The sequence below is a fragment of the Cupressus sempervirens genome, chromosome 6, assembly GCF_028749045.1.
Source record: "Cupressus sempervirens isolate cs-2001-9-10 chromosome 6, ASM2874904v1, whole genome shotgun sequence".
Lineage (NCBI taxonomy): Eukaryota > Viridiplantae > Streptophyta > Pinopsida > Cupressales > Cupressaceae > Cupressus > Cupressus sempervirens.
The window spans coordinates 270880316-270904923 of record NC_143123.1 but is presented as its reverse complement, the minus strand read 5'-3'; positions in this window follow the sequence as shown (position 1 = coordinate 270904923).

The following is a 24608-nucleotide window of genomic DNA, read 5'->3' as shown; positions in this document are numbered from 1 at the left end:
CAATATGTTCATATGATTTACCCTTAGTTCTATATTTGAATATATCATATAAACCTTCTAGATCAATAAAATCAGGATGAGACTAAACCATTTGGTATTTAGCAAGGAACTTACCTAAGTATTTACATTCTCCTTTGGTGAGCACAAAATTGTGGATGACCATAAAATTTGGAAAAATTGTTCCCCTTGATATTCTCACTAACTCTCTCTCTTCAAGTCCTCCTACTTGCCATAAGAGTTAAACAATTCCTACTATTAGTAATATTTTCCCTCTGACCAAAATATGAGTTTTGTCTATCAAACATGTCCAATGGTCATATATTCAAATATTCAAATGGTGAAATATACATTTAAAACCTTAGGTTATATTTTATGTCCTAAGTCTTCAAGTGGTCATGTGTTATAAAATCCTAATGGGTTCACATCTTCTCATCCATTTGATCTTCCAAGATCTATGGCCATCTCTTTGTCATTATCAAAAGTTGCACAACCAAAAGTTACAACAACATAGTGACAATGTGACAAACATATAAGTGGGGACTTTTCTCTTTAGTCATGTGCAATAATTAGTAAGTGACAAGGTGGACTGTCAATCAGATCTAAATATGTGACTGCCATTATATCACTATGAAAAAATGTATGATAAAAATTAATAGCAACATAGAGACCACATGCCATGTATCCTAGGTGAGCCTTCCTTATTTGTGGTTGGTGGAGTCATTAGACAAAGTACAGGTGGCAAGGTTTGATTTATGCTTTATGAAAGTGGTCTAGTTTCTTGACATACCTTGTCCACTATCAAATTAAAGATTGATCAATAGTTGTCACCTTGTCAATATGTAGAAATGTAAAAGGATTTTTCATAGTGAGATAGTGATAGACCTACATGTGGACAAGTGGGGTTGGTTGAAGCTTAAGTCATGTAGCAAGAAAAGAGTCAGGGAAATATAATGATGTGGCAACACTTGATGGGTTAGAGGTACTGATGAGGATGGTCAAATAAGGCTTTTGCATGGTTGTCTAATCTTCCAAGACCAATGCATGTCACTGTGTCACTAAGAAAAAATGTACAATGAAAATTCATAGCAAGATAGCAATGGTGTGATACATGGACATGTGTGTCTTGTTTCCATTGTGGGTGTTGGTGTTTCAAAACTACAAAGAAAAAATACTTGATATTAGAGATCTAAGAATAAAAATTTGTCTAAGGGTTAGCAGCCTCCTATAATAAACTAAGAAAACTTCAAATTTGAATCCAACCTCAACAGAATAATAGGGATTCTCTACTCTTTAGGTTCTGCAAAACCAAAATGGGTGCACCTGATGGATATATGGATATAACTGATTTATGGTTCTTGACTTGAACATATACTTATTCACATAATATTTCTTCTTCACTTCTATCTCTTACAACAAAAAATGATCACAATACTTCAATATTTTTCAAATAATTCTCAACAACAATGACTAAAAATGACATACAAGGGATTAGTATAAACAAGTGCTAACCATCAATTTGACTCTTCATATAATAAAATAAAGATTGACTTGATTTTAATGTTCTACTTTATGAAACTTCATTATTTCTTCAACATGCAACTGAATAAATGATTAGTGCTCTATCTATTGGAATTCATAGTCTACCCAACAATTTTGACCTAATTAATTTCCTTACAATCAATTATACTAGCAATTAACCCTAAACCCCATTCTTATGAATATCCTTCCTTTGTAGCTAGAAATCCTATAAATTCAAGGAAGTATTTACTTAATTCCTTGAATTAAAAGCAATAGGAAATTGATACATAACCTATCATAGCTACATTAAAATTGCATAAACCTTTCTTATACAATCTCAAGATAACCAATGCATAAAAATGGAGATAGAATTCAAAGTAAACAGATATGGCATAACTTTATCTTTGTATTAGTTTCCTTTGAAAACCATAAATTACTAATGTAAACTCATAATAACTCAAGAAAAGACAACATGATCTTTCAATGCTAATGTATTCTTAGGCTTGCAAAGAAAAATAAATCACAAAGTTAATACTAAGACTTGTTGGACCGAATGAAAGACTAACATAAACTAAAAATTACAAGAGTTAATTTTTCTCTAGCCTTTGGATCTCATTTATATAGCATGGGATGCAACAAGCTTTAGGCTTAGGGAAGAATGACAGTTGTCCTTAAGAAAAAAAATATTTCATAAAAAAAGATTGTTGTCATAATAAGACAAAAAATTATGCAATAGAATGTTTAGATCATGAATATTCTTTTTGTGGGGTCATTTTTGTTGTAGCTTCTTGTTGCTAAGGAGCTTCACTTGATGATTGGCTTGGATGTAATTGTTGTTCCTTGAACTGTGAAACCATTTGATTCACCTATAGTGAAACATGTTCTAATATCTATAAATTTAGTACAAGTCATGGATCTCCCTCTAAGTCATCATGAACTAAAAAGCCAACACTTACAATTGGTTTTTCTGCTGCCAAATCATCAATTTGACTAATTGCTTTTGTAACTACAACTGGTTGATGTTCTTTTCTTTCTTTTGATGCATCCATGATATGTAATTCATCTAGGTCCATGCCACTTTCATTGGTTTCTTTAGATATCAATTAATTTGATTGGGCAAGATCCACCATCCATTTGTTGAAAATTGAGTGATCTGGCCAATTAGAATTCAATATTTCTTGTTGCTTCTTAAAAACATCCTCTCCCAATTTCTTAATTTCATCAAACTCTTTTTTGAAAGAATCAAAGAATATTTGAACTTGCACAACACCTTTCCTTATTTTGGCAAACCACATGTGGCCTTTTTCATTGATGACACTATCCAATATAATGCATATTAATTCATCTAGCTCAATTTATCTACAAACTTGAGTGCATGAGGGAAAAGCTCAAAATTTGCACTAAGATATTTTGAAAAATAATTAATAATCCTCTTCTGCAATGCAACTTTCTTGTTATCAAAATTAAAGAGGTCATTAGCCATGTAAAAAAAATTCTCTATTTGCTCACAAGAAAGACTAATGATTGAACAACATAAAATTTTGACATCACTATCCCTACTATGCCACTTTTTCACAATTAGCTTAAAGGTGTCCTTAGTACCTTTTAACTCATTCTATTTGTCCATTAGTTTTGACAACTTTTCATCAAATACATACCATTCTACCTCATCCACCAGATACATAATTGGGTCTCTCAATTTATTTTCATAGTGTACACCCAGCTCCACATGTAATGACCATATTTTATTCCTTTCCTCTTCAAGTTCTTTTGTTGTAAATGATTGGAATCCCTATGGGGTGCCTCTAATTTCTATTAGAGGAACTATATTGAAAGCTACAATTGGAGGATAAGGAGGAAAAGTAATCTTGGGTTTTCTAGATTGTCCTTTATACCACACCATCTTATTTTCAAGCTCAATCCTCTTCTGCACTTCATTGTTATAAGCATCTAAAACCTATTCATACTTTTGTTGCAATTCCATTTTTTGTCTTTTCTCCTTGGAAGTGGCTAATATGAGGTTAGTTTTTTCAACATTGAATTCTATGGCCTCATAATTTGGAGTATCTTCTACCATCTTAACAATCAAATTTCCAACCAATCCTATATCATTAGATTGAGAAAAAATGGCTCCAGATCCACTTTTTAGAGACTAGATTACTAAAGTAGCATAATCTTTACTAAACTTAGCACCTCTAAGTCCCATTTTCACCTTTTCCTCAACATTTAGTTTCTTGGTGACAATATTAAAAACCATGGCATCTACAATATTCCCAATTTGAAAAAATTAGAACTCTAGATGACATAATCATTCTTCTCCCTTCTTTTGGAGTCAAACATTTAAATTCTTGCATCATTTCATCCTTTATTTCATCTTGCATAACTATATCCTCCTTTTCCTGATGCCCTACCTTCCTCTTGTTACATCTTTCTTCAAAACACTTAATATTACTTCTCTAAGGAAATTGGTAGAAAGCTCTTGATTTAACAAAATTATCATCCAATAGAAATTTATGACTAGCTTGTTCTATCACAGGATCTAATTTTTTCCCTTTATAATAAAAAAATAATTAGTTCAAGGCTAGGTATGGGAGGTTCATGGGGATTTCTTTCCTCCAATTTTATTGTAGTAATAAACACTCTCCCTTGGGATCCTAATAGTTTAATTTTCTCTCTAGTAAGTTATTCCTCTCCTATATGTAAGGGAGATTGAGGTGTGTAATCTTCTACTTGTGATACCTGCTTCTCTTCTATCTTTTTCCTCTTAGGTCTTGGATCTTCAAACCTTTCTCCCAATTAGGATCCTTTGTCAACACAACACTAGTCAATTACACTACTTGCTTGCCTTTATCAATTGCATGCTCTTTGTTCTTGATTATGCTATAACTGGACTTCCTTTGAATGACCAATTGTCTTGATCCTACTATAGCAATAAAAGAAAACTTCTTCATTACCTCCCATACTTTGTCAGGATAAGTATTGATAAGAAGAGCCTTCTTTTCATTCATTACATCCATGATCTTTGATAAAGTGATCATCAATTTTTTTACTCTGTCTGTTGATGTCTTTGCTTCTTTCAATGGGTTATAATATTTTTCAAAATAATTAATGAATTCTAAAAGCCTAGAATAGTCTCTCCACTTTCTTTTCTTGATTTCTTTCTCTTGGAGAGAAAACTCATTCCTTATTACAACCTTAGGGAAATAGAATTGATGCATATGAGCATTAGTCTCAGCCCTTTGTCTGAATATTTCAAAAAATCCCTCATTATCATTAAATCTAACATGGGAGACTTCCATTTTGTATTGGTCTAAAATATTATAAAAAAAATAACCAACAACCCTTTGTGATCAAAAACTAATGAGTTATTGTATAGGATGGGAAAATAGAGCCACTTGACCTACTATTTAGTTGTTTTTCTTCTAATACACCTAGTTACCATAATATCTTAGCTATTCCTACCTTAAGAGATACATGGTAGGGAAGCACATGTGGAGTTCCCTGGAATCCATATACTTTGAATACTATTAACATTGGATATGGTATAATATCTACCCAATTGTGTAAAATTTTTAAATTGTTAGGGTTGTCCAAAGGCCTCATGAAATCTAACAATGCCTTGGGTATCTTAGGATTATCTTTCAATAATAGGATCCTTAGTCTAGATGCAAAATATCTATCAAATCTTACAAAACTAGCCTCATTTACACCCGAGGTCATATCTACACTCTATAATTCGATTGGTAAAGATTCTCCATCATCTTCTCTTGTTAAAACCATTTCTTTCTCAAAAAATGTGACCCCTTTATAAAAAAATATCTGCATCAACAAAGAGTAAAAGCAAAATGTCTTCTCAATTTTTCCTTTTTCTATTCCAATCAAACTTGCATGAATTTCCTTAGCTAGGAAAGACGCAAAATTGAAAATAATATCAAATCCAAAAGAAGAAATCTACACCATCATATACATGATTTTTTTGGGCATAAATTATTGTTCATCTTCACCGAACACCTTGCACAAAGTCATGTATATGTCTATAGCTCTAGAATTTTTTTAAAAATCTTGAAAGGCTCTTTAGTGGAAGAAATGAAAAAGGCTAGATTCCCAATTGTAGCCAAATGTCCTCTCAATGCTCCCTACCTAATTTGATCCTTGTGGGACAAATATTATTTTTCCAATCTCTAAAAATCAATGACCTCATGGTAATCTATTGTTGAATCCATTCCAAAGACTCCTTGAATTTCTTCAGTTGTAATCTTCACCAAGCATTCCCCATTTATTACCCTCACCATCCTAGCTACTGGATCATAATTTTAGGATATAGTAGCAAGGAGGTCTGAATCCATGAAGACTTTGGGAACTACTAACTTGCCTAGGTCAAAATTCCAAATATTTCCATTGGGGCAAATAACTTCCTCTCTGAAAACCCTTTTTTGAATAATTGTAACCCTATTTTAGAAGTCACAGCATCTTGAATCCAATTCCCTTTTTCAAATAAACCATCTGCAACTCATAGCCTAGGGTTTATAAGAACTAATTTCTTTATCTAGGCAGCCTCATTGGTAGATTCACTTAATTTTTCTTAAAAATCATCGTGCATATTTCTACTAACATACTCAACCTTCTTAGAAAAACACTTCTTTAGAGGCATAATGAATGACAATGAAGTGAAAAATAGAATTATTATTTATGTTTAGAGGGAGATACTTACTTGACCTTTTCTCTTCTTCTCTGACCATTGTAATAGATTGTTGTCACTAAAAAATTTCTCAGCTTAGCAAGGTGAAATAATAGTTCTTTTGACAGGTACTAGGCTCCTAGAATTGAGAAAATCTATTTGCAAAATAAAATTTTCAACCTTCTTCACTATATTTCCTATATTAGTTCACACAAGAAGCTTTTAATTCCCATAAATGGGTTGTAGAGAAAAATAGAGTGTCATTCCCCTTTGATTTTTAAAATGGGTTGTTGATTTACAAAAAAATCTGATGATTAGGAAATAAAATGTAGTCAACCTCAAACTTTAAACTTCAAACTTTTGACCTTGTAGTCAACGCAAATAAAACTTGACATATGTACCTTTCTCCACCTTGCTGGCAACTTGTGTATTATTCATGTATGTTACTAGACACATGTCAAGCTCTCTCTATGTCACTATAGATAAAGGTTGAGTAGTTTCCATTAGTGACATCATGACGACCTTTGATTTATTGTGCATCTGATGATCTAGAATGAAACTTCAAAACTCTTTTGAAAGTGGGCCACCATGTACACATGCATCTCTCACTATGTTGCCAAGAGTAATAACCTCACAACTCTCATTGGCAACAAAGAGATATCCACTAATCAACCTTTAATCTGATGAAACAAAGTAAACATATTGAAACTAAGATAGGCTTTCTAGACATGTATCTTGTTGTTTCTATGTCAACAAGACTAAAACCCATGTAACTTTTTATGGAAACAAAGCAACCTCCATCAATCTTGAAAAGATCTAATGGTGTGAACCAAATATGTTCTCCTCATAAAGTTTATCTCTATGGTGAATCAAATTTTGATAGCTAGAAACTTATTGCTAACTGGAATATGTGGTAACTTTCTATGAGGGTTAGTCCACCATATTCCATGTGTCTTCATGTCACTATTTTGTCAAGGATAAAGAATGAGCAACTTCCTTTAGCAACAAAGAGATGACTATTGATTGATCAACTGATCTACAATGATGATTCTATTTGAAACCTTGCCCTTTTACTAGGTCCTATGGATAGATGGTATCTTATCACTATGTCACCAAGAGTAAAGACTTTGTAACTCCCATTGGTGACAAAGAGAAAACCCTTGATCGTAAGGAAGATCAAGGGTCCTCATGACTTCGTTAATTTTCACACACAAAACATAACCTCCATAATATTTAAAACAAAATCTTGGATTATAATTTCAAGCTAAGACTTAGGATAAGGTAAGGTAATGCAAATAAATTTGAAAGGTACTAGGGAAAATAAAAAGGGGTTTTCAAATGGTTTTCAGATATTTCCCACACATTTCTTTAAAAGGTATAACATGTAAACCTAGCTTAAGGACTTAGGGAAAAATTTATTATTGGAACAACAATACAAAATTAGAGATTAATATAGTGAAAATAAAGATGCAAAAGCACACAACCCTAATTCTAAATGTAAACTAGATTTTCACTAGAATATTTTAGAATATTTATACATGAAAAACTAGGCCAACAATGGCTCTGTTTGGGGATGATGGATAACTTGTATCCATGCAAGAATGCAAAATTTCTGGTAGAAGTAGACCACATACATGAAACATAGAATGAAAACTTCCTTAGAGAGCATCAAAGTATAATAAAAATTGTACAAGGGCTTTACAAAGACTCACAAAAATTTATAGAATATACAAAAACTTACAGGGAACCCTAAACTACTTTTCATAGAAAAACTAGTATTTTTTAGGAAAAATATCTTTTCAAGAACTATCCATGAAGTAGAAGCTCAAGAATGTCACCTAATAATTCTTTTAAAATGTATGAATCCTCTCCCCATACAACATCAACTAAATAAGGACCCAACCATACAGGATCAAATTTTCCATGTTTTCTTTTTTCTTCAATCCTAGCATTCCACATCAAAACTAGGTCTTTATGTTCAAACTTCTTCACCATTGTCTTTCTATCATACAATAGTTTGACCTACAACTATAACTTTTTATTCTTAGGGGAGGCTTCTTTTCTGGTCTTTGTTAGTCCTACCAACTCATCCATTATTTCTTGCATATCATCAATGAAATCTTCATTATACATTTGAATGTAGTTGTATAGGCCTATTAAGTTATTTTGAGGCATTCTAGCCTAGATTCCATATACAAGATCAAAAGGTGCAACACCTATTGTTTTCTTCACTATTACCTTGTCAGCCCAAACTGCGAGTGGTAACTTAGAATTCCATGCTTTTTTATTCTCATCCAAAGTCCTTTTTATGACCTTCAAGAGGCTCTTATTTGTGGACTTAGCTTGTCCATTCCCCTATGGATGATAAGGTGAGGATGTTGATGAAGTTATGCCATATTTATCACAAAATTTCACAAATTCTTCTAATCTAAAACTCATTGTGTTATCAGTCACAATCCTTTGAGGGCATCCAAACCTTGTTATAATTTTATTTAAAAGGAAATTATTCACTACTTTGTTGGTAGCTTTTCTTGTAGGAATAACTTCCACCCACTTATTGAAATAATTTGTTGCTAATAGGATCCAAGAGTAACTAGTGCTAGACTTGGGGGAGATCTCACCCATAAAATCAATACCCCACTACTGAAAAGGTGCCTAAATTTTAACTGGTTTCAAGGGATATTTCTAGAAAACTTTAACTTACCTGCAAACCTTTGAAGTGCATCACATCTCTTGACAAGAAATTGTGCATCTTTGAAAAGAGGAGGCCACCAAAATCCAACTCTCATTATCTTGTGAGCAATATCTTTTGCCATATATTTCCCTCTACATGCTCTTGAATGCATGTCATTTAATATCTTCCAAAAAATTTCTTGATCAATGTATTTTAGCAAAAATCCTTCAAAATTTATCCACCATAGATTGTTGTTAACAATGATCTACCTAATTGCATGTAATTTTTCACTCCACTTTCCATTATCTATCAGTTGGGGTGGAGTTTCCATGTGTTGCAAGTAATATATAACATTTGGTGTACCACTCACAATGATCCATGTCACATAGACCTAACCTTAGATCTTTTATTACCATGTTTATTTGATTGGCATCCAAGTTTGATTGAGCCATTAGTTTTCCTAATCATTGAATCCTCACTAATTTAGTAATTTGGATGTCAATATTGAACTCTTAAATTTTGTTAATCTACCTGCACCTCCTACCAAATACCTCCTGCTCAGAGAAAATATCCTTAACAGTTGCACTTGGTACAAATTCTATAACAGTGACACCTATATGATAACATTTGAAGGCTTTGACAACTTTGACTAAGGCATAGGCCTACTTTTCACTTATCTCATATTTTGATTCTATAGGTTGGAGGGATTTACTAGAAAATGCAATGAGTTTTTCATATCATTCCTCATTTTTTTGCAATAAAACTACTGCTACATTATGAAATGATGTAAAGGAAAATATATGCATTGGCTTTGCATAATCTAGACTGATCAAGACTAGTGCATATTTAATTTCCTGAAAAGCTTTTGATGGATCACCATCCCAATTGATAATAGCTCCTTTCTTGAGCATTTTAGATATTGGCCTACTAATTTCAACAAAATTAGCAACAAATATTCTTAGAAAATTTACTTTCCCAAAAAATAATAGTATCCCTTTTACATTTTTAGGCTTTGGAACTTTATCAATTGTAGCTCCCCTTTCACTAGTAATAGCTACCTCATCCTTTGATACTATGTGAGCCAACAACCTTCATTCTATTACTTTGAATGTGCATTTCTCTGGGTTCAAGGTGACTCAATAGTCTAAGGCTTTAATAGAAATCTTCTTCAAGTGTTTATAATGGTTCTCAGCCCTTTTTGAATATGTTATAAGATCATCCTAGTACACTACCATAAACTTATCAATGTACTTGTGGAACACTACATCCATGACCTTTTGAAAAGTTGTTCCTGTATTGCATAAAAATGTAACTAAGGGAATAAACATTAAGCAACTAATATCTATTCCTACATGATTATGCAAACCTCAAAATATGCAAGATAACATGTAAAAAGCATAACATGAAATCAAAATAGCACTATACAAACCTCACAAATCGTCAAGTGATTGATGATTTCTTTTCTTATGGGATGTGGTTGCTTACAATTCTCGTAGCATAACAATGGGGTAGATAGTGCTTTTTGGAAATGAGGAGAGCACTCTCCTTTTATAGGAAAATGGATGCAATGGACGGCTGAGATTGACTACAAGATGAAAGGCTAGGATCTCTCAGGATCGATGAGGTGTCAATGAGGTGGAGGCCAGGTAGACTCCATGTAGATTAGGGTTTTGACCATTCAAAGGGGGCAATATGCTCACGCATGTGTGAGCAACCTCTTATGGTGACATGTTTGAGAGGTGTGAGAAGCATGGCTTCTCACACATGTGTGAGACAACTTGACTCTCATGCAAGAGGACAAGTGTGCAAGAGGTGTGAGAAGGCATGGCTTCTCACACATGTGTGAGACACCTTGACTCTCATGCAAGAGGACAAGTGTGCAAGAGGCATGGAAGGCATGAGGGATGAGGAAAGTGTGAAAATCTCTCACACATGTGTGAGGATTCCTCACACATGTGTGAGCACACACTTAAGATTAAAAAGTGATTAGCTAAGGTGATTAGGAAAAGCAAGCATGATTAAGGAAGTGGATAGGTTTAGCATGATGGGTTAGGTTAGAGTAGTGAGGTTAGGTGAGGGTTAAAGGTAGGAGCCATGTGCTCAAATAGGATTAAATTTAATATTTAATTCCAAGTGGGATTAGGAAAGGGATTAATTAAGTAAACATAGTACTTAATTAAAGGGGATGGGTTAGGATGCAAGGGGAATAGGTTAGGATTTAAATAAACCTTAGTTTATTTAAATCAAGAAAAGGTGAACATAATTAAATAAATGTAAAAATTATTTAATTAAAGGTATGGTAATTAAATAAATAATAAATATTTATTTAATTGGCTAAGAAATGGGATTTGGACAATTTTAGGTGTCTACATTTGCCCCTCTTTGATATAGCATTAGTAATGTTATATCAAAGAAGAATAAAATATAGTGGCTGGGAGGACAAGACTAGTAGCATGATGCCCCAGTCATGGAAGGATGAGGAAGGATGATGAGGATGAAAGGTATGCCCCCTCGAGAGGACATGCAGGTTAGGAGAACACAAATGTTCTCTCGAACTAGATAGGAAGATGGAAGGGAGGGGAAAAGTTATGTTGCAATGGTGTGAACAACCTAAGTTTGATATTGTACTCAACACTATGCACCAAGGTATGAGCAACCAAGATGATAATGTGTCAAGTACGTGAAAATAGGGATCTTAAAAAACCATATACCTTATGAAACCATGATTCTTGGGACAATAGGATGCAAAGACCATGAGAAATGCAAAAAATTACTAATGCATACAAGTAACAAGCAATCATGCATGAAAAACCAAAAGCAAACCAACATTTTGCCCCTAGTCAAGCTGAAAACCCATGAATGGACTGATTGATGATGATTGATTAAGGATGGCAAGGCTAACGACAAGCATAATGCACATCCAAGGATTGGGAAGGATTCATCCCATGATAATGTTGAATATGTTAATGGATTATCAGCTGATCAGGTCAAATTGATGAATTGATTAGGGATTGATGTACAAGATTACAAGATAAGATTGATTGAATTAGGATTGATTGCATAGTGAGACTCTTTTTTTTTTTTTTTTTTTTTTTGTGGTAGATAGAAGAATGAATGTGGATGAGATTAGAAGAATAGATATTTATAGGATGAAGAAAGATGAGAGTAGAATTGATTTGATGCGAAAGAATTAGAAGAAGGGAAAATTGATGGAAATAGAGGACAAATGAATTCGATTGAAGGGAGTTGGAAGAATTAGATTGAATGTGATATGAATGAATGCATAGAATGGATAGAAATGAATTGATTAAATAAATGTGGGAGAGAATTGAATGGGACCAATGATAAGGGAGAGCCAAGGCATGGTAAATGGAGGAATAAAAATGGGATCCGATGGACGAAAGGGATGGTGAAAGAATATGAGGAGCCAAATGATATGATGTTGGAAAATGCAGAGCCAAAGACCATGTTTCAAAGGAGCTCAAATGCCCCATACCAAGGATATGAAAATGGAAGGAAAAATGATGGGAAGGGATGCATGAAAATGGAAAGATGGTATGAAGGCTAGTATATGGAGGAAGGGAAGGCATGTGCTTTTCCAAAGCATGTATGAACATTTTGGTATTATGCCTCTAATAGTGATCACGGACATGGGCCTAAAAGTGGAATGAATAAGGGATATGGGAGGGAGGGTATGAAAAAGGGAGAATGATATGGAGAGTATGGAAAAGGGGTAATGATATGAAGGGTATGGATGAAGTGTGTGATATGAAGGGGATGGGATGGAAGGGATGACCAAGATCAAGGACATATGAAAAAAAGGATAGAAGTATGTAGGAGTATGGATGGAAAATGGACAAATGAACATGAAAAGGATGAAAATTGGTCATATATTTAAAAATAATTTATAAACAAAGTTTTTACATATCTATTTTTATGCTTGCATGGCAATGTATGAATAATGCATTAGAACGTAGGACATGACTAGAACAAAAGGAGGAGGGGGCTAAAATGGCTAATAGGTACCTTATGACCCCTTTGAATCCATTAAAACACATAATGTATGTCCTTAGGGGACCTAGTACACCTATGAACAATTTTTTTCATATAATGGGTTGAACGGGGTCATAGGGTACTCTCTGGCCCCTTTTGACTCATTCAAACACATGATATATGTTCCTTGGCATCCTAGGACCCCTAAGAACATATATTATCTTTTAATGGGTCAAAATGAGTACTATAACTCATTTTGATCCATTCAAATATATAATGTATGTCCCTAGGGATCCTAGGAGCCTTATGAACATATGTTATAATATAATGGCTTGAAATGGGTTATAGGGTACTCTATAACCCCTTTTCACTCATTTGAACACATGAATTATGTTCCTAGGGGGAACATATATTCTCATTTGATGGTTTAAAAGGGGTCATAGGGCGCCCTATGACCCCATTCAACCCATTCAAAAATATGATGTATCTCCCCATAGGTCCTAGGACCCCTAGGAAGATATGTTGTCATATAATGGGTCAAGAGGGGTCACAACATACCTTTAGATACATTCAAACAAATGATGTATGTCCCTAGGGGTACTATTACCCCTAAGAACATGTTTTTTCATATAATGGATTGAAAGGGGTCCTAGGGTACTTTACAACCCTTTTCAACTCATTTGAACACATGACATATGTTCCTAGGGATCATAGGACCCCTAGAAACATATTTTTCTCATTTAATGAGTTAAAAGGGGCATAGGGCACCATATAACCTGATTCAACCCATTCAAACACATGGTTTATGTTCCTAGGGATCCTAGGAGCCGTAGGAACATATTTTGTCATATAATCAATTGAAATGGGTTATAGGGTACTCTTTGACCCCTTTTGACTCATTCAAGCACATGATATATGTTACAAGGGGTCCTAGGACCCTTATAAACAAATGTTCTCATTTAATAGGCCAAAAGGTGTCATAGGGCACCCTATGACCCCATTCAACCCATTCAAACACATGACATACATGTCCCTAGGGGTCAAAGGACCCCTAAGAACATATATTGTAATCTAATAGGTTAACAAGGGTCATAGTGAACCCTATGACCACATTCAATTCATTCAAACACATCATGTATATCCTAGGGGTCCTAGTACCCTAAGAAACATATGTTGTCATATAATAGATCGAAAGGGGGCATAGAGTACTTTATGACCCCTAGGAACAATGTTCTCATTTGAAGGGTTAAAAGCAATCCTAAAGTACTATATGACCCCTTTTGACTCATATTAACAATTATAATATGTCCCTAGGGGTCCTAGAACTCCTAGGGTCATATGAAATGTGTTGAAAGGGACCATAGGTTATCCTATGAATCCTTTTGACCCATTGGAAAAAATAAATAGGTCCCTAGAGGTCTTAGGGCCCCTAGAAACATATGATGTCATGAAATGTGTCAAAAGGGATTATAGGTTATCCTATGACCCCTATCAATCCATTCAAACAAATGAAATAGGTTCCTAGTGGTTCCAAGACCCCTAGTGACATATGTTGTGATGAAAAGCATCGAAAGGGGTCATAGGTTATCCTGTGATCCCTTTTGACCCATATAAATGATTATAATATGTCCCTAGGGGTCCTAGGACCCCTAGAGACATGTGTTCATGAAATGTGTCAAAAGGGATCATAAGTTATCCTATGACCCCTTTCAACCCATTTAAAATAATAAAATAGGTCCCTAGGGGTCCTAGGTGTTAGATTATATAGTCCACTGATATAATTGAGAGGGGGGTGAATTAGTTATCCATCTATTATCACAATTATCTACCTTAAACAAAAATAACCATATAAGCAATATAAATTGAAACCAAAACAAGATACTCATACACAATAACACCAGATATGTTAACTAGGGAAAGCCTTGATCAAAGGGAAAACCTTAGTGGGGATGGTACCCACAAAATGATGTAATAATATAAATATTCCCTGTTAGAGGATGGACCCTATTAGGAGTCTAAGAATACATTTAGTACATATGAGTCCCTGTTAGGAGACTTTGAATCCCTATTAGGAGATTCTAACCCGATTAGGAGTTGTTCCAACCCTGTTAGGAGTTGTGCCAGATAGCTAGACCCATTACCTAAATAGCTTCAAGGGCAAGACCAATAAACCCACTATCTAAATGATCTTTGTACTATTCCTTGCTAAATAATAGAATTGCATTGTATTGTTCCTTCCTCTTTCTCTATCCTATCAACTAGACTTCTGCTCCTTCTAACCTTATAATTAGATCACAAATATCACATCCAATAATCCCTTGGATCATTTACATGAATTCAGTAAGCACTTTACTCCTTTTCACACTTTTCACTTCATACAACTAATATACACACTATAGAAAAGGAAACCATCATTCCTTTATAGCACATCTTCATAATAATTTCTTGAGTCAGCCTTGAGGCTTTCCCAAATAATTATAATAAGATAATTAAATAATTACAATTACAATAGCACTATTGGCTCATAGCCTATAAAAAAATTCAAATGTGTGATACTAGGGCTTGCACACTCACTAATGTCACCACCTAACTATCCTTTGTCACTTCCTAACTGCACATCTTCTCATTTCATCTTAGATCTAAGATAGCAAACAAACATCAAAAATTGCTTTCCCAATACTCTAGCTCTAAACTGCTCTTTGTAAATTAGGTACATCTTTTTTATGTCTTTGACTTAGAGTTTGTGTACTTAACCACATCATTAGAACACTATGCCAAACATGTCCATAACTGCACATTACCAAACAATCAAACCATTGTCCATACCATCAAGATCTATGTCTCCTACTCAGCCAATCTTTACATAAACCATGTTAAGTTAACATCAATGACAAATACAATCATGAATTTAACATTTCAATACTCTCCAATGCTTAGGATACTCCCTCAATGTAGTATTATCAGCATCCATACTAACAATCTCCCCCTTTGGCATTGATGGCAACATAGATGAAAAAATCATAAGTTCCAAGAATACCAAACAATGTTTTGCTACTAGTGCTGATGGCCAGCATTAGTTGTCCAGATGCTAAAAAGAATATCAATACAACACATGCACAATAGGTACATACTCCTACTTCTTAGAGATCAATTTTTTACTTCACACTAAACAATTTACAATACATCATATGCATATTCCTACTTCTTTTCATGAATCCTTCTAAATGTATCTAAAGAGATATCTTTCCTTCATGCATATTCTCTCCCCCATACTTAGGAGTTCTTCTCTCCCCCATACTTAGGAAATTTTTCTTTCATGCATACTCTCCCCCATTGACATCAATGTCAAAGACCTCAATCTCATTTATACAACATACCAATTGTTAAATACCAATTGCTAATATGTTGTACCAAGTCTTCAACCGAATTGAGTTTCCAAGGACACTATTCAATACCAAATACCAAGAGTCCTTAGTGACTCAAATCATCACATATACTCCCCCATATGGTAAGCATCAACATTCACTCTATGCTAAAATAGTGCTATGTACTACTAGACTAATGAACTCTCTACATCATCTACTCAGAAGTAGGCAAGGGCATAACCCTAAGCATACCTCTCAAGTACTTAAATGTATCTTTAGAAAAAGGCTTCATAAAGATATCTACAATCCGATCTTTAGTACTCACATACTCCAATATGATCCCCTTTTCTACTACTTTCTCTCTCATCACATGCTACTTAATAGATATATTCTTATATATGATTCTTAGACATACTCACTATACTTTTGTCATCACAATAAATGATAACGAGTTCTTCAATTTCAATTCTGATATGCTTTAGCATCTTCTTCATCTAGATAACTTGATTATAGTTATTTATTGTTGCAACATAATCTACCTCAATAGTACTCTATGAAATACAATCTTGCTTCTAGCTTAACCAAGAAACTAATCTTCCTAAAAGAAAGAATGCTCCACCACTAGTGCTCTTTCTGTCATCCATACTTCCTTCCCAATATGAATCAATATATGCACATAGAGTGAAATCACTCAATCTTTCATACCAAATTCCATAGTCAAATGTCCCTTTCAATTATCTAAATATTCTCTTCACTATTGCAAAATGATACTCCTTAGGATCAGCTTGAAATATAGCTACAATCCCAAGTACATTTGTTATATCAGGTCTAGTGTGAGTTAGATACTGCAATCCTCTAATCATGGATATGTACTTCTTCTTCTCTACTTTAGGTGTCTCATCATTGTTAGATAACATGTGACTAGTTATCATAGGTGTACCAATAGGTTTACAACTTTCCAAACCAAGACTTTTCAACAAATCATTCAAGTACTTAGCTTGAGAAATAAAAATACCATCATTGTTCTATACAATCTACAATCCTAGGGAAAACTTCATTTCTCCCATCATGCTCATTTCAAACTCATTCTTCATCTCTTCATAAAACTTATCACTTGCTTCATCATTACTTCCAAAATGATGTCATCAAAAAATATTACAATAATCAACAAACCATTTCAACTTCTTTCAAATACAAGTTATTGTCTTCCATACCTTTAGAAAATCCAAGCTTTGCCAAATAACTATCCAACCTTTCATACTAGGTTCTATGTATTTTCTTTAGACCATATAAAGATTTCTTTAGTTTTCATACTATCTTTGTCTTTTAATAAAGGAAAACCTTTAGGCTACTCAATATATACTTCTTTTTCAAGTTATTCATTTAGAAAGGCTGATTTAACATCCATCTGATAAACCTTGAAATTCTTATTCATTGTATAATCTAGGAAAATCCTTACTAATTAAATTTTGGTTGTAGGTGCATATGTCTCTTCATAGTCTATGTCTTCTTGCTATGAATATCCCTTCCATACAAGTCTAGCCTTATTTCTCACAACTTTTCCTTTCTCATTCATCTTATTTCCAAATACCCATTTGGTTCCTATCACATTCTTGTCTTTAGGTCTAGGAACTAACTCCCATGTATCATTCTTCACAATTTTATCTAATTCTTTCTTCATCACTTGAATCCAATGATCATCTTTACATGCTTCATCTATGCTCTTAGGCTCAACTTGAGATATCAAACATATCTCCTTATTTACTCTATTCCTCATCATCACACGTTTGTCTTTTCTTCCAATTATCTTCTTAGGAGGGTAACTCTTTATCAGATTCCTGTTAGAGGTAGAAGTTGACATCTCAACGCTTATCTCTTCTCTAGGTTCAGATCTCTACTCTCCTCTTTGTTCAATAGTTAACACATCATTCTATAAATCATTGTTAGTCTCAAAGAAAACTTCAGCATTTTGTCTAACAATTCCAAAATTATCTTCTTCTTCATCTAAATTATAATCTACCATCTTTTCCTTAGTTCCAAAAATTTTATCAATCCTTACATTTGTGCATTCAACTATTGTCTTAGTTCTATAGTTAAAACATTTGTATGCCTTTCTTTTCAATGAATAACCAAGAAACATACCTTCATCACTTTTTGGATCAAACTCACCAATGCCATCATCTCTCTTAATATAACTTTTGCTCCCAAATATTTTCAAATACTTAACTAATGGTGAATGATCAAACCATGGTTCATAAGGTGTCTTGTTCATACCTTTCCTAATCTATACTCTATTCAGAGTGTATACTATTGTATTGACTACTTCTCTCTAAAATGTCTTAGAAACATCATTCTCAAACAACATCACTTTTGTTGCTTCTGCTACTAACGTATTCCTTCTTTTAGTAATCCCTTTATGTGTTAGAAACAATAGTCCACCAAGATAACTGTGGGGTGGTGTGAATCATTTATCCAACAATTAATACATTTATCTTCCTTAAACAAACTTAACCATTCAACCCAAGTAAACAAAAACCATAATAAGATGGACATAAACAATTACACTAGATATGTTGTCTAGGGAAACCCTTGATCAAAGGAAAAACTTTGGTGGGAATGATGCCCACAAGATGATGTACTAATATAAATATTTCTTGTTAGAGGATGGACCCTGTTAGGAATCTATTACAATATTCAATACATAGAGTCCCTATTAGGACACTTTGATGTTCAATTATGATATTTCAACCTTGTTAGGAGTTGTATTACAATGTATGTAAGAAGAGCCCACTACCCCAACATGCAATTTCAACTACAAGAAGAGCTTACTGTTCAAACAAGTAATTTACTATTATGTTCTTCTTTCCTTTGTTCTATCAACTAAAAAAATCATTGTTAGACCTTGTAGACCAAGTCATTAACCTCATATCCAAATATCAAACCTTGGATCACTCAGTAAAACCTTGGAAATGAAGTTTCCTTCACTTCCACACTACTCTGCTCAACTTTGCATTTCACTCTTACTACTACTTATCAATATCATCCACATCTATGCTAGATAAAGGAAAATGTCCTTCCTTTATATTGAGTCCATAAAAAATTCCTTGAGTTGGTCATTAGACTCTCTCAATTAATCATTATAGGACCACATTAAGAGCACGTTACACTTAGCAATAACATTAATCTTCTACCTTTCAACTTGAATAACTTTCTATACACATAATATTATGATAAGAAAACTTAGCCACATCATTTCCAACATCTCTTCTACACATCCTCAACCTTAATTCTTAGAATAGCAATTCTGCTAAGAGATATAACAAGTTTACCAAAACATGCCTCTATAAACTCTATCTCAAAATAGTCATCACCAAAACTTACATAACTTCTTCTAGACTTATCATTTCATCTTTTGACATTAACTACATATGCTAGATACTTGGAAGTATCTCCCATAATGTTGGATAGTCAGAATACTCAACTAGTCATCCATACCAACTTGATCTTTTTGTTGTTCTTCTGTCAGATACCACAGAAAACTTCTATATTGACATTAATGGCAAAATCACTCATGAATGTAATATAATATCATAGTAACATATCTACAATACTCCCCCATAGGAATATCATCAGTATTCATGCTTGTAACATTATGCTTAGGTGTTCTAGGTGAAGATAGATGTATTTTGATTCCATTCTCCTCACAAAATGTTAAACTCTCTAGAGGTGAATTCTCCTCCTCTATCAGATCTCGAACACTTCATCTTAACACCAGATTCATTCTCAACTCTATTCTTAAATATCTTAAACTTCTAAAAAGCTTTAGATTTCTCTTTGAGTAATACTACCCACATCATTCTAGTGAAATCATCAACAAAAATCATAAAAAACCTTTCACCATAGAATCCTCTTATTCTGAAGGAACCACTCAGATCTGTGTGAATGATCTCTAGCTTCTTGGTGGTAGTGAAATTTTTTCTATAAAATGATACTTTCTTATTCTTAGCCAAAATACATCCTTCACACACAACATTAGTAGGGTTTATAATCTTAGGCAAGTCTCTGACTGCAAATGTGCTACTAATCTTCACAATATTATCCAAGTTTATGTGACAGAATCTTCTATGCCATAACTAAATATCATCCACTTTAGCTACCAAACATGTTATTTTAGTAGGATTCAACTAAAATACATTACCTTTATATCTAGTGCTAGTTTTAATCAGCTTACCATCTCTATCTTTGATAATGCAGGTCTTCTTAGTGAACTGCAACTAATAACCCTTGTCCACCAACTATCCAACACTCAACAAGTTATTTTTTAATCCATCAAAAAAAATATATCATTAGTGTTAGTTTCACCATCAAGAGTAATGGATCCAATTCCTATTATATGACAAGCTACATTATTACCAACTCTAACAATACCTACATCATGATTCTTGAACTTAACAAACTTATTCATATCACCAATCATGTGATGTGAACAACCATTGTCAATTATCCAATCAAATTTCTTTTCCACTTGGGAAATTAGAGCTTGTTCTTCTCTAATTTATTTGTCAATATCTTCCTTGATATCCACAAATCCTAATTCATCATCACTTTCACTTTGAGCTTTCTCATCAAATTCTTCATCTTCATTTGCATGCAAACAATTTCTATCTATATCTATTATAGGCTTAAACTTTCCCTTATATTTTTTCTCTCTTTTAGGAAATTTAGATGCATAATGACCAAATTTATCACAAGTCACATATTTAAAGATTTTCTTACCATCTTTCTCTCTTCTCACAAGAAGGGTTATACCTCCCTCAATCTTCTTGTCTTCATCAAATTTACTGCCACTAGCAAAATCTCCACATGTGCTTGAACTCTTTGTCAGATTAAGTCAAATTTTTAGGGTACTAAAAGTTTTTTTGACTCTTGCTAGATCTCCAAATTTTTTGAAATCTACTTTTTTAGATTCTAATCTTGCAAGCAACATTTTCTTTGTGAAATCTTTAATACAAGGCATTACTAGCTAATTCATTTGAGCTACTTGTTTAAATTGTGGTGTCAAAATTTTCAAGATCCTCCATATAACTTCATCTTCTTCCTTGGTTCCACCATGATACTAAATTCCTAAAATAATTTCTAATATTCTACCAATATAACTTCTTATAGATTTGTTGGTAAACATATTGCTCTTTCTGATTCTGACTCTTAAATGCCCAAACTATGAACAATATCTGATTACAAATAGTTGAAAATGTGCTTCTAGAAAGGCAAACTTTTTGATGAATTAATAGGTATAGATCCCTATTGTGGATTTATAAATAATTATGTTTTGTTCCTAAAACTTATATGGGGAGTGTTCTTGACCTGAGAATAGGAGAGGTAAAATCAAGCCAGGCCTAAATAGGATCTAACTTAGGCAAGAAGTGACTTCTAAAAAAAATATTCAGTTCATGAACCCACACATCTTATGAACTCACAAAGTTTAATGACTCAAAATGACATAACAACTAATACTAAATTGATTCAACTAGAATCTAAGCTAAAAAGAAAGAAAGATTAACTGAAGGGAAAAATATCTAAGAGATTTCTCTTTGAACATGCAATGACACTACTTATCACATTTGTTCACTACTTTGAAATAGGAGAATGAAACTTTGTTTGTTCCTTGTTTCAAGTTATATAAAAGAGAAAACATGTAATTAAAAACTAATAGAAATGGAATAGAAAATAATTGATACAAAATACCATTCAATTGACTCTACAACATCAAGTACTTTCCACCAAAAATTAACTGACCTTTTATTAATCTTTCAATTTCATATGTATAGGATTTTGAGATGATCGTTACAATAGAAGTTCAATCGGTTCATCTCCTCAAAAGAATGACAAATGGAAAGAAACTAGTTTATCATATTACAATGATTACATTAGAAAATGAAAGGGGCAAAATATGAATCACTTTGCCTTCTTTCCCTTCTCTACTTTTTCCCTATAGGCCTTAGCAGCAATAATGATTGGGATTAGCTCTTCATGCCTAGGCACATGTATGTTGGTGTATCTCAAGAGCCACTTAGAATGTTCCCTAGCCAAATCCTTCACAACATTCAATCAATATTGCAATTCCTCCATGGACACATGTATGCATCCACTGAGTTTCTAGAGTTTCGCAACTCTATTTTGATTATTGGAGGATACATCCATCAAACTATCTATGAATTTGGAGAAATTATCTTGCATGAAAATTATTCCAATGATTCCTTTCCCTTGGCCACTAGTTTGTGAATCTCTATGCAGTCCCCTCATGAGCTCAAAATCTCTATCTTGGTCCTTCTTTACTTTATCCTCTATCTCCTTAAGTCCTTTCTCTACTAACAAGATCATTTCTTATATGAATTGTATGATCTGAAGCCATTTGAACAAAGGTTCATCTCCCTTGGGCAAGATCTTTGCTTTGATGGATTCCTTTGCCTTCATTTGAATAACCATTTTTAGAAGAGAGATACAATCATCACTCTTCACTCTTTCTGCAACCAAAGTATTTCTATTTGCTGAGATGTTATCCTTCTCTACTTCTAATCTTAAGATGACATTGCCAATTTTCTCTATAATAGAGACTCCCTCTAATTTGAGTTTCCCAGTCCAATCCTTACTAATTTGGCCAAAGTTCCTATCTTCCTAAAGCTAATACATAAGGGCTTGAACTTTGGTAGTAGTAGGATTATTGGTTATTGGCATTCTGGATATACTTGCCTATGGAGGGACCAATTGTCTAATAAATCTATTCAGCTCTTGTATCTCTACCTTCATCCTAACCTTTGACAACTTGAGGCTTTCCAATTGTCCTTCAATTACTTTTTTGGTTGACATCCACAACCCAACCTTGGTGTCATTTCTGGCCTCTCTAAGATCCACTAAGAGAAAAGTGGAATCATCTATAGACATATCTTCAATCCATCCATCCTTGGTGGGTTTTGCAATTTCCATTGTCAGGTGCCCTGTTTCTAGATCTTGTCCTAGAATAGAAAAGGTCTTCTACTTCTTAACTTTAATCAAAAAAAATCTAGAATGAATTGCAAGAGATAAGGTATCCTTAATAGGAGCACCTTCATCCTTCCTCTTTCTCTTCTTCTCCAAAGTTTCCTCAAACTAGGAATCTATGTCTATCACCTTAAAGGTTGTCCCAAGTGAGTCAATGCTAAACATCTTCTTCTTGACTAGAGTGATTGCCATCACAATTGAGGAGAAGGGTTTCTTTGAGGCTTGAGAAATGAGCTTAGAAGAGCTCTAGCTTTTCTTTACCTTTGAGGTTTTCTTAGTTGCCTCATTAGATTATGTAGATTCACTACTACTGCTCCTTCCATGTCCCAAATCCACTATTTGCACTAGAGAGCTACTTGGTTGTAGAAGTGTAGCACTTACTTGTGGAACTAGGCTATTATGAGGTGAGGGAACTCAGGTGACATGAGGAGAGGAGACTAGGGTAATATGAGGAGAGTTGACTGGGGTAATAGCACTATCTTTTGGCTTCTTTGTCTTCTCCTTCTCAGCATCAGTTTGGGTTCCAATAACTAGGATGGAGCCATCTTGACAAGTCTTAGCCATAGGGATATTTTTGTCTAGAGGTTGATCACCTCCCCCTAATGGTTTAGCTAGTCCTTGAGTGATGGCCAAGGTTACACCTATTGTGCCACCTTGAGAGGATGAAGGAGTTGTAGTTGTTGGAGAAGCTTAAGCTAGTGTGCTTTTACTTCTACTCATCCCCAGAATAGTCCATTCGACCCACTTTCTAATTCTTTTGATGATTAGGGCCATCATGATATCTATGTCTTCCTCAACATCCTCATAAGGCTCCAAATTGATAGGAGTGCCTCTTAACTTAGTTAGATATGTATTAGTATACACATGTTGCCCATCATCCTCTAATCCTTCAACATCAAGATTGATCTTATATGTTTTTATTTGCTCCATTGTGAGCCTGGAAAAAGCACGATCTCCACTTTTAAATTCATCTTTACAATTTGCCCAATAATCTTCAACAATGGTAATGTGTTTGATCACACTCCCAATTTGCAACACCTCCCTAGCATATTTTTTTGGATCAAACATAGGTCTCAGGACCTCATACATCTCCAATTTGTACCTCATCTAGAACACTTTAAGCATATTCTTTGCATCAGATTAGGACTCACAACTAAAAGCTCCTACTTTCATAGGGAACTCATAACCCTTCTTCTTCAAGCTCCTGCTTAGCACATTCACTTGGATTGCCTACCTCACAATCTTGATCAACACAATCATGTCACTTGGATATCTGGGCATCTTGAAGGAGTATCCATCAAAAGCTGCAAGGCACAAATACAAGAAAGATGAGAACTAGATA